This window comes from Sinocyclocheilus grahami, unplaced genomic scaffold (assembly GCF_001515645.1).
Source record: "Sinocyclocheilus grahami isolate Dianchi unplaced genomic scaffold, SAMN03320097.WGS_v1.1 scaffold1211.1, whole genome shotgun sequence".
Taxonomy (NCBI): domain Eukaryota; kingdom Metazoa; phylum Chordata; class Actinopteri; order Cypriniformes; family Cyprinidae; genus Sinocyclocheilus; species Sinocyclocheilus grahami.
Window position 1 is genome coordinate 183,039 of NW_015506390.1, and position 8,219 is coordinate 191,257.

Below are 8,219 nucleotides of genomic sequence, written 5' to 3' on the forward strand. Positions count from 1 at the left end.
TGTGTGTGTCAGTCGCTATCTGTTTATGAGTCTTGTCTAGTGTTGTTTGTCCACTTATAAGGTCCATCATGTCAAATCTTCAGTCAAGAGAAGTTTTGGGCGAGAGCAGGCAGCGTTCGAGCTGTGTGTTCCTCCCTGCCCGCGTTATATTTGGGTGGGGACACACACAGTTTGTGTGTTGTCTGCTCGGGAGCGAAGCACGCAGAGTCAGCTCTCGAGGGAGTGACTGCCCGCATTGCGAGCAGTTTGTTACTACCTTGCTTCGCTCTCAGAAGGCTCTCTTTGAGGAGGGAGCCTTCACTAGCATTTCTCGCGGTGCCGGCCCCGATTTCGCCGAGGCGGAGCGGCAGCTGTGCTTGTGGGTTTCGCATATGGATAGGGAATGTAGATGGCCGAGTCCCTATCTTATTCCTCAACCAGCAGATACGACGCCCGCTCTTGGGGTTTCGAGCGGCTCGCATGCTGCCGAGGCAGCATGTATAGTTTTTTATATATTTTTGGTTTTTGATGTGAATCTTAACACACCAGACCGTATTTACTCGTCTGGTTGTTTGACTGCATTTAATTCTGAGGAATAAAATGAAGTCTTTATCTGACTATGAGAAGTTAGATATACAGGGGCTCTTTTGATAAAAAATTCTCAAGTGAGAGCACGTGATTACCTCTCTTCCTTCGAGGAGGTTGAGGTGGTCAGCAGGTGCTGCTGGGCGGGAGCAGTCTCAACCTACCGTGTTCCAGCTCTTCATTTTGGGGGCGTCACTTCTCGTACTCCACAGAGTCTAGAGTCAGAGTGGCGCTCCCAGGCCGAAGGTTTCGAATGGAAGACGGTTCTGCGGACCGTCATTCTTGCTGGATAGTCTTCAGCTAAAACGTCCTGACGCCTAAGGCCTAGGACTTTTGAGGGCCAGCTTCCTCTGGGGAAGAGCGGTGTACACCGCATTACAGGGTGCCCGTCTCTCCTCAGTGCCTCAGGAGATTGGTCTGCCAACCCTGCCTGTGTTCCAGGGCGCAGCGGTCTCCGGCGATCGCTTCTCTCAGTTACCGCCTGGAAACGTAGCGGTACTAAGAGGCTCGCCACCTCTGCGGAGGTCTCTAGAGCAGCTAGTACGGTTGTCCCACTGCTTCAGGGCACATAGCTAGCTGCTCTAAGTGCACCAGAGGCCAGTCTTGTGAGACTGGTTCCCTTAGGAGGTCACCTGGCAGTGTGGGAGTCACTGCCAAGCGTGCTTCATTGGGTCCTGCCCCGAGCAGGCTCTGGTCTAGTCTTCCTAGTAGATGACGCGGGTCTGAGGGCCGTCGTTTTCAAAAGTAGACTATTCAGTCCTGATGCTGTGGCTCAGGAACTCACAGGGCAGGCCACTTTGGGGAAGAGCGGTGTACGCCGCATTACATGGTGCCTGTCTCTCCTCAGTGCCATCAGGAGATCAGTCTGCTAACCCTGCCGGTGTTCCAGGGCGCAGCGGTCTCCGGCAAGCGCTTCTCTCAGTTACCCGCCCGGAAACATAGCAGTGCTAAGAGGCTCGCAACCCTACAGTAAACTGCTGCCAAATTTGTCTCAGTGGGTCCTGCAAACTATAGTGAGAGGCTTCAGAATCCAGTTGGTTCTCCTCCGTCTCAGTTCAACGGGGTTATCCCCACTTTGTTGGGTCCCGAGCAGGCTCTGGTAATGGAACGAGAAGTAAACACTCTCTTGAGGAAGGAGGCCATCGAGGTGGTCCCTCCTCACGAAATAGAATCCGGGTTCTACAGCCGGTACTTCATTGTTCCGAAGAAGGATGGAGGGTTGCGTCCCATTTTATATCTGCATCAGTTGAACCGCTCAATCATGCGACTGAAGTTCAGGATGCACCCGGTTGAGGAGTGGTCATGAGTGGCCACTCGGCCCGCGGTCTGCGGAGCGGACGCCATCTCACGTGGCACTTCAGCTGCCTGGAGACGCTGGCCGTGTTTCTAGTAAAGTTTAAACATGTTCTCCCGGACCTAAGAGGTCGCCATGTGTCGGTGCGCACCGACGACACAGTGGTGGTCTCTTATATCAACCATCAGGGAGGACTGCATTCGTGCCCCCTTTACAGCCAGGCGCACTAGGTCCTTGTGTGGTCCCAGGGCAAACTCCTCTCCGTTGGGGGTCAAGGCTCACTCCTTCTGAAGTTGGCCTTTGGGCGGGATGTCCCCGCCTACTTTGACAGGTGCCTACCAGCATTCTGCGCCACTCCTGGGTCCTTTCTCTCGCTTTAGCTGTGCTCTTCCACACTAGGCAGGGACTTATAAGTCTGGCGATGTGGGCATTCTCGTTCCCAAAGCATTTTGACGCAGCTCGAGTTCCTGAAGTGGAACGAGACGCTGCATCTCAGTGCCATACTTCCGGCATCCCTGCGAGCGCTTGCTTCATTCCTAGAAGCTGACGTCGGTTCCACCGCATGTGCTTTTAAGCTTCCTGGTCGTTACGTCACCCTGCCCGTGACGTCTCGCCCATCCATTGGACTGATTACACATGTGATTCAGAGCGTAATCACGCTGAAGGCATTCTTCACACATAGACAGTGCAAGGAGAAAGAAACCCTAATTAATAGTTTAGAAAGGCAATCCTTATTCTCCTATAACATGTTTCTTCATGTTGTGTTTAAATGTATTTTAGTTTTATTTATATATTATTTTTGTTAGTAGACCAATTTGGAGTAGACGTCACAGTTACATCACTTGCAGCTGTGCACGCATTGTGGTGGAAGAAAAACACTGGTAATGAGTGGAGGGAAAATGGATAAAATCCATGGAATAAGAGAAAAATATATATTTTTGTGCCTGAATTTTGTGTCAGAATTTACATGCAAATAATTTGTATTGAATACTGCCATCAAAGACACCATTTGAAGCTAAACGCAGACTTTAAACAGACAGACTATGGATGAAAAGTGCTATGATTACTCTTCTTTTAAAGCATACATTTGATTTAAACAATAGGTCTACATAACATTCACATATGCAGTTCATAGGGGACATATTGAATTAGCGCTACATTTACAGCATGAAATACTATTTAAACCTATTACTATTAACCTTTTACATAACATTTAATTATTTTATCTCCTTATTCATACTTTATAACTCGATTTAACTCTGAGGAAAAAAGCAGAGGGGAAAAAAGAGAATGATGAGTTGTTTTCCTTATCAGAATTGTGAGATATAATCTCAGAATTGCGGAAATAAAGTCAGAATTTTGAAATATAAACACAAATTTACTGTTTTTTATTCGATTATTCAATGATTCCATAGACTGCTGCTTGAAAACTGTAATTTTCTGTCACTAGATAGGCTCCACACACAAAAATCGTCATCACTGTTTGCAAACACAGAATTGGTCTATAAAAACAGTACATCCTTTACCAAATCTGATTCATTAATTCCTTTAACACATCATTCAATCATCAGCAGAATTTGGTAGAGGAATGGGTGTGGCATCTTTTGACTTACAGTAGTGTTTATATCACCAGCATCCTGGAGCCGAGTGTCACCACAGTAACTCCACACCTTAGTGAATGTAAAACATCAAACATCAGCTGACACGCAAACTAAATGACACGTATCTATGTATTGAGAACCAGTCTGATCACTATCAGAACAAACTTCAGTGTCATTATAACCATATACAGAAACACAATACAGCAATGATATAATACATACAATTCAAAATGCTCTGCTTTGGCATGCTAGGTATTTGTTGGATGAATAGTATGTCAAACTGAAGACAAATATTAATGATAATAGATACACCACAAATGTGGGCCAAAAAGTTAAATTTGATTAATGTAACCATAAAGGAAAGACACAAAACCAAATATGTGTGCTGATATGCCTATAAACCAATTTGAATGAAATTTGAATGGCAAATTTATGAAAAGGCTGTATGTTTGACATTTGATTCTCTCTTTCAGGTCAGAATGAAGACGTCAGATCTGCTTTCTTGACATACTTGACAGCAGTGATGATAAAGACAACGTATTGAGACGCAATGACAGCAGGAATGTTTGAGAGTTCAGCAAAAGACACTCTAAATATATTACTCTGAGCTGTGGCAAGACGCATGGAGAAATTTACAATATACTATGTAAAGTTTTAGACATAATGCTGTAAAGTGAAAAACAAAGCCACAACAGGTTTAGTTTCACAGTAAATCACTATTAACTAAATAAAATCAATATTGCTCACCCTTTTAAAACAGCTTCTGTCATAGTTTTTCATATTTTGTGAGAAAACTCACATACACAGTACTGTATATTTACATGAACTGAATAAGGCAGAAGCTAAGAACCTTACTCAATAAATATGTCTGTAGCAATTAATGTTCACTGGTATAACTGAAGTGTTAAATGCTTATCAAATTAGCTTTATTGTTTTATGAGACCCCAAATGACCCCCGACCTCAATGTGATTTATTTTTTCAACACCTTCTTTAAACCATGAGTACATCTGTGATCAAATTAAACAGAAATACAAAAATAATGTTTTAATTTTGTCTTTCTTTTGTGCTTCCTCAGAAAACTTTTACCACCAAACATAATAACAATCAAAATCAGGGTAATTATAATTATTAATCAAACGCCTTTCAGAATAAAAATATCCACAAAAATTAACTGAAAATAACATATGTTAGCATGTGTACAGTTCTTATTACCAGTAAAGTCACAAATGTGCTCTTATGCAGTGTCCTGAACTCTTCCCTTTGCCACACAATCTGCTTTTTGATATGTAATTGTCACACACAGGGAAAGCAACAGTATTCTGCTAGTAAATATAAAACATCAAACAATGGCATCAGGTTCCCACTGCAAATTAAAAGAGACAAAACTGAATCTATGTATTTAAGAACCAGCCTGACCAGGCTTTGTGACATTTTGTCCATAAAATACAAAAACAGAATATAATAATGATATAATACATACAATACCAATTTAGATTGTGTGTTTAGACTCATTTCTGTCATTTCAGTGTCTCTGCCAGTCACAGTAAAGATGACCTGTAAACATAATATAAGTGGGGTGCACATTTGGAATAGATGTATTAAAAAGAATCAATGTTTGAACTCCAAATAAATGTCCCCTCATCATAACCAACCTCTTTAACGGTCTCTAAGGGCCCCAGTCGTATGTTGGCACCTGAATATCATGAACACGTGGAATCGGGCTCTTCTAACATCCTGCTGTTGATAGTTTTTCTCTTAAGCACCACTCATTAAATTAAACACATCAGATTTTTTTAAAATCATACTTCTGCATTCACAATTTCATAACTTGACTTACTGTTTCACCCACTGCCCCCTAGAGCCTATATGCAAGAACTGCATAACATATAGAACTAAAAATAAATCTATATTAAAACAGCTTGAATATTACAGCATCAAGTGGGGCAGTAGAGAGTCAGACTTTTAACCTGAAGGTTGTGGGTTCGATTCTCAGCAGCACCAGCAGGAAATGTAGATGAGGGGAGTGAATGAACGGCGCTCTCTTCTACCTTCAGCATCCTGGTGCTGAGTTTCACCACAGCAACACTCCTTATAGTTAATAAAAAACAACATATAATGTCATCTGGTTGCACCTCTGCAAACTGAATATGTGTGGTTAAGAACCAGCCTGAAGACAAGTAGCCTACTAGAAGCTATAGTACATACAATACAAAAGGTTCAGCTTATGCACAAAAGGCATTTCTTGGGTGAATAATATGTGAAACATCAACATTATCATAATGTGAAAGAATAGATGTCTACAGGTACACCCATAAAAAACATCTGAAAAGACTAGCTAGACCAACAAGCTAGACCAACTTTTTTAGTGTTCATGCTGGCATGGTGTTGGTTTAGCTGGTGGACTTGATAGCATGGTCTTTCACTTTCATGGTTCTTCACTGAAATGATCAAGGAAATGTTGATTAAATCCTAATTACCTATCATGAATGACCTGCAGAGGGCAGCAGAGGAGCTCTGATACAAACAGAAAAGACTTTCAAGTGTCATACCCACCAGTAATTCCCCCAGTTTTTTCCCGAGGTAAATATTGGTCATACCAGGGATTCGGTAATAAAAAAAAAAAGTGGTGATTCACCAAGACGAATTGTTAGAAGCTTTACACAGTACTTTGGTATGCCCATTATAATGAATAAAAACACTAATTTAGATTCCACTCAAATGTGACATAATTTACCAGAAATTACATAATTCAGGTCTCTTGGTGCAGAAAATGGTTAGTAGTAGGTCTATCACACATTTTATTCATATTTTTGAGGCATATTATAGTCAGGGAAGGTACTGTCAAGCTAACCAACTCCCGTCACACAAAATTAAGAAAGAAAATTATTATTTTTCAAAATTATATTTTAATCCATAAGTATATGTACTTATTGTATTGCTACCATATATGGTCTACACTACATGACTTTCTGAGCAGCACTTTAGATCTAAATCAAACCATATGATTCAATGATTTCAGTGAGATCACATTTTGATTTTTCACTTATCAAGAAAGAGACCAGACCCAAGACTGACAGATACAGGGTTTTATTCAAAAACTTAACTCAATAAAGATCATCTTTGAATATGTAACAGAAAACCACTGCAACAGAAAACAGCTGACAGGAATATTCAGAGGCTGAATTGTTTAAATGAATGTTTTGCACTTAATGTTATTTGGGTCTTTCCTTGTTTCTTACCTTTAGACTAAAAATCTGCAATAAGTTAAAACAATTTACCAGAATTATAAATGAAAGAAAAATAAATATAGGACACATAAAAGTTATTTAAACAGTCCATTAACTGTTGAATATTCACAGAAATATTTAAATATCAAGTATGAAGTTGCTTTATTGTCAAATGGCCTTATATTAAACATCATGCCACAAGACAGCTTTATACTGCAATGCTGCTGTTTCCATTTGAGCTATGAGAACTGAGTAACATAAACGTGGAAAGGTTTTAGAAAACCTCAACTCTAGACAAAGGTGACAGATGCTGTTTGTGAGCAAAACAAGCAGACCAGTGGAACATATTTATGGTTTTGGTTTAACACTTCAGTTCAGTTTATCCATAACTTTTTTTTTTGTTTTTTTTTTTTGCTGAATGCAAAATTTAGAATAACTTATTTTTATTATGCAATCATAGAAAATAGTTTATATGATATTATACAGATATGATAAAAGATCTGATGATTTTATGTAGATATCATTATGATTATTCAATTTCTGCACCTGGACACCTACAAACCTGAAAAATTAAAACATTGTTTAATTGGTGTCTTTGTTTTAATTATTTATAATTTCTGCTATTGCTTGTAATTTGTATATTTGTTGTCTTTTTTTTAATGGTTGTTCACTAGTCTTTAATAATATTTGAACTTTAGATTTGTTAGGATGGGCGTTTTTGCTTTGGTATTGAAATTGGAATCTAGAACTGCAAAATTTAAATCTAAAATTTTGGTGTTTGTTTATTAGAATACAAGACAACATGGGCCAAAAGCAATGAAAACAATAACTTTTTTTTGTGCAAGGGCTAAAATTATATAAAACACACATATGTTTTCATTTCTGAAATAGTTAAAGTAAGCAGAAGTACATTGGTAAATTGCTATTTACTACTGTATAAGGTCTAGCAGCCTTTGACTTCTTTTCAGTTAATTTATTGTTACATGCAAAAACATTTTAATGGTTAAATGTGAATGAAGCAGATCAAAAACTTTACATGATACTTAATAAAGGAATTCCAACGATTCTGAAAATTATGCTTAATGCATAACTAACTCCTAAACTGTTTTTTGTTCACTGACCAGTAATGGTGGAAATATAAAATGTCATTCAAATATTCAATATTCAGTTGAATAGTTCTCCACCTCGGCGTACTGAAAGAGCAATGAGAACAACAATTAGCATTTCAACTGCACTTAACCTAAAACTAATCTGAACAAAGTTCTACTATAGTTTGTTGTACTTATAGAAGTAAAAACCTTCAGTGTAAATAATTATATAATAAATAATAATAATGAATTTTAGTAACAATTTTAAGATTTTAAATGGTTTCACATATTTACCTTTTGTAAAAGTTTTGCATCTTGAAGCCGATATGTAACTTTTGTCTGCAGATCAGCATCATAAACAGATTTTTCCAACCGTTCTGCTTTTCTAGCAGCAAAAACTAAGAATGAAACCAAGCATTCAGATTCAATATTTTTAAATTGTAA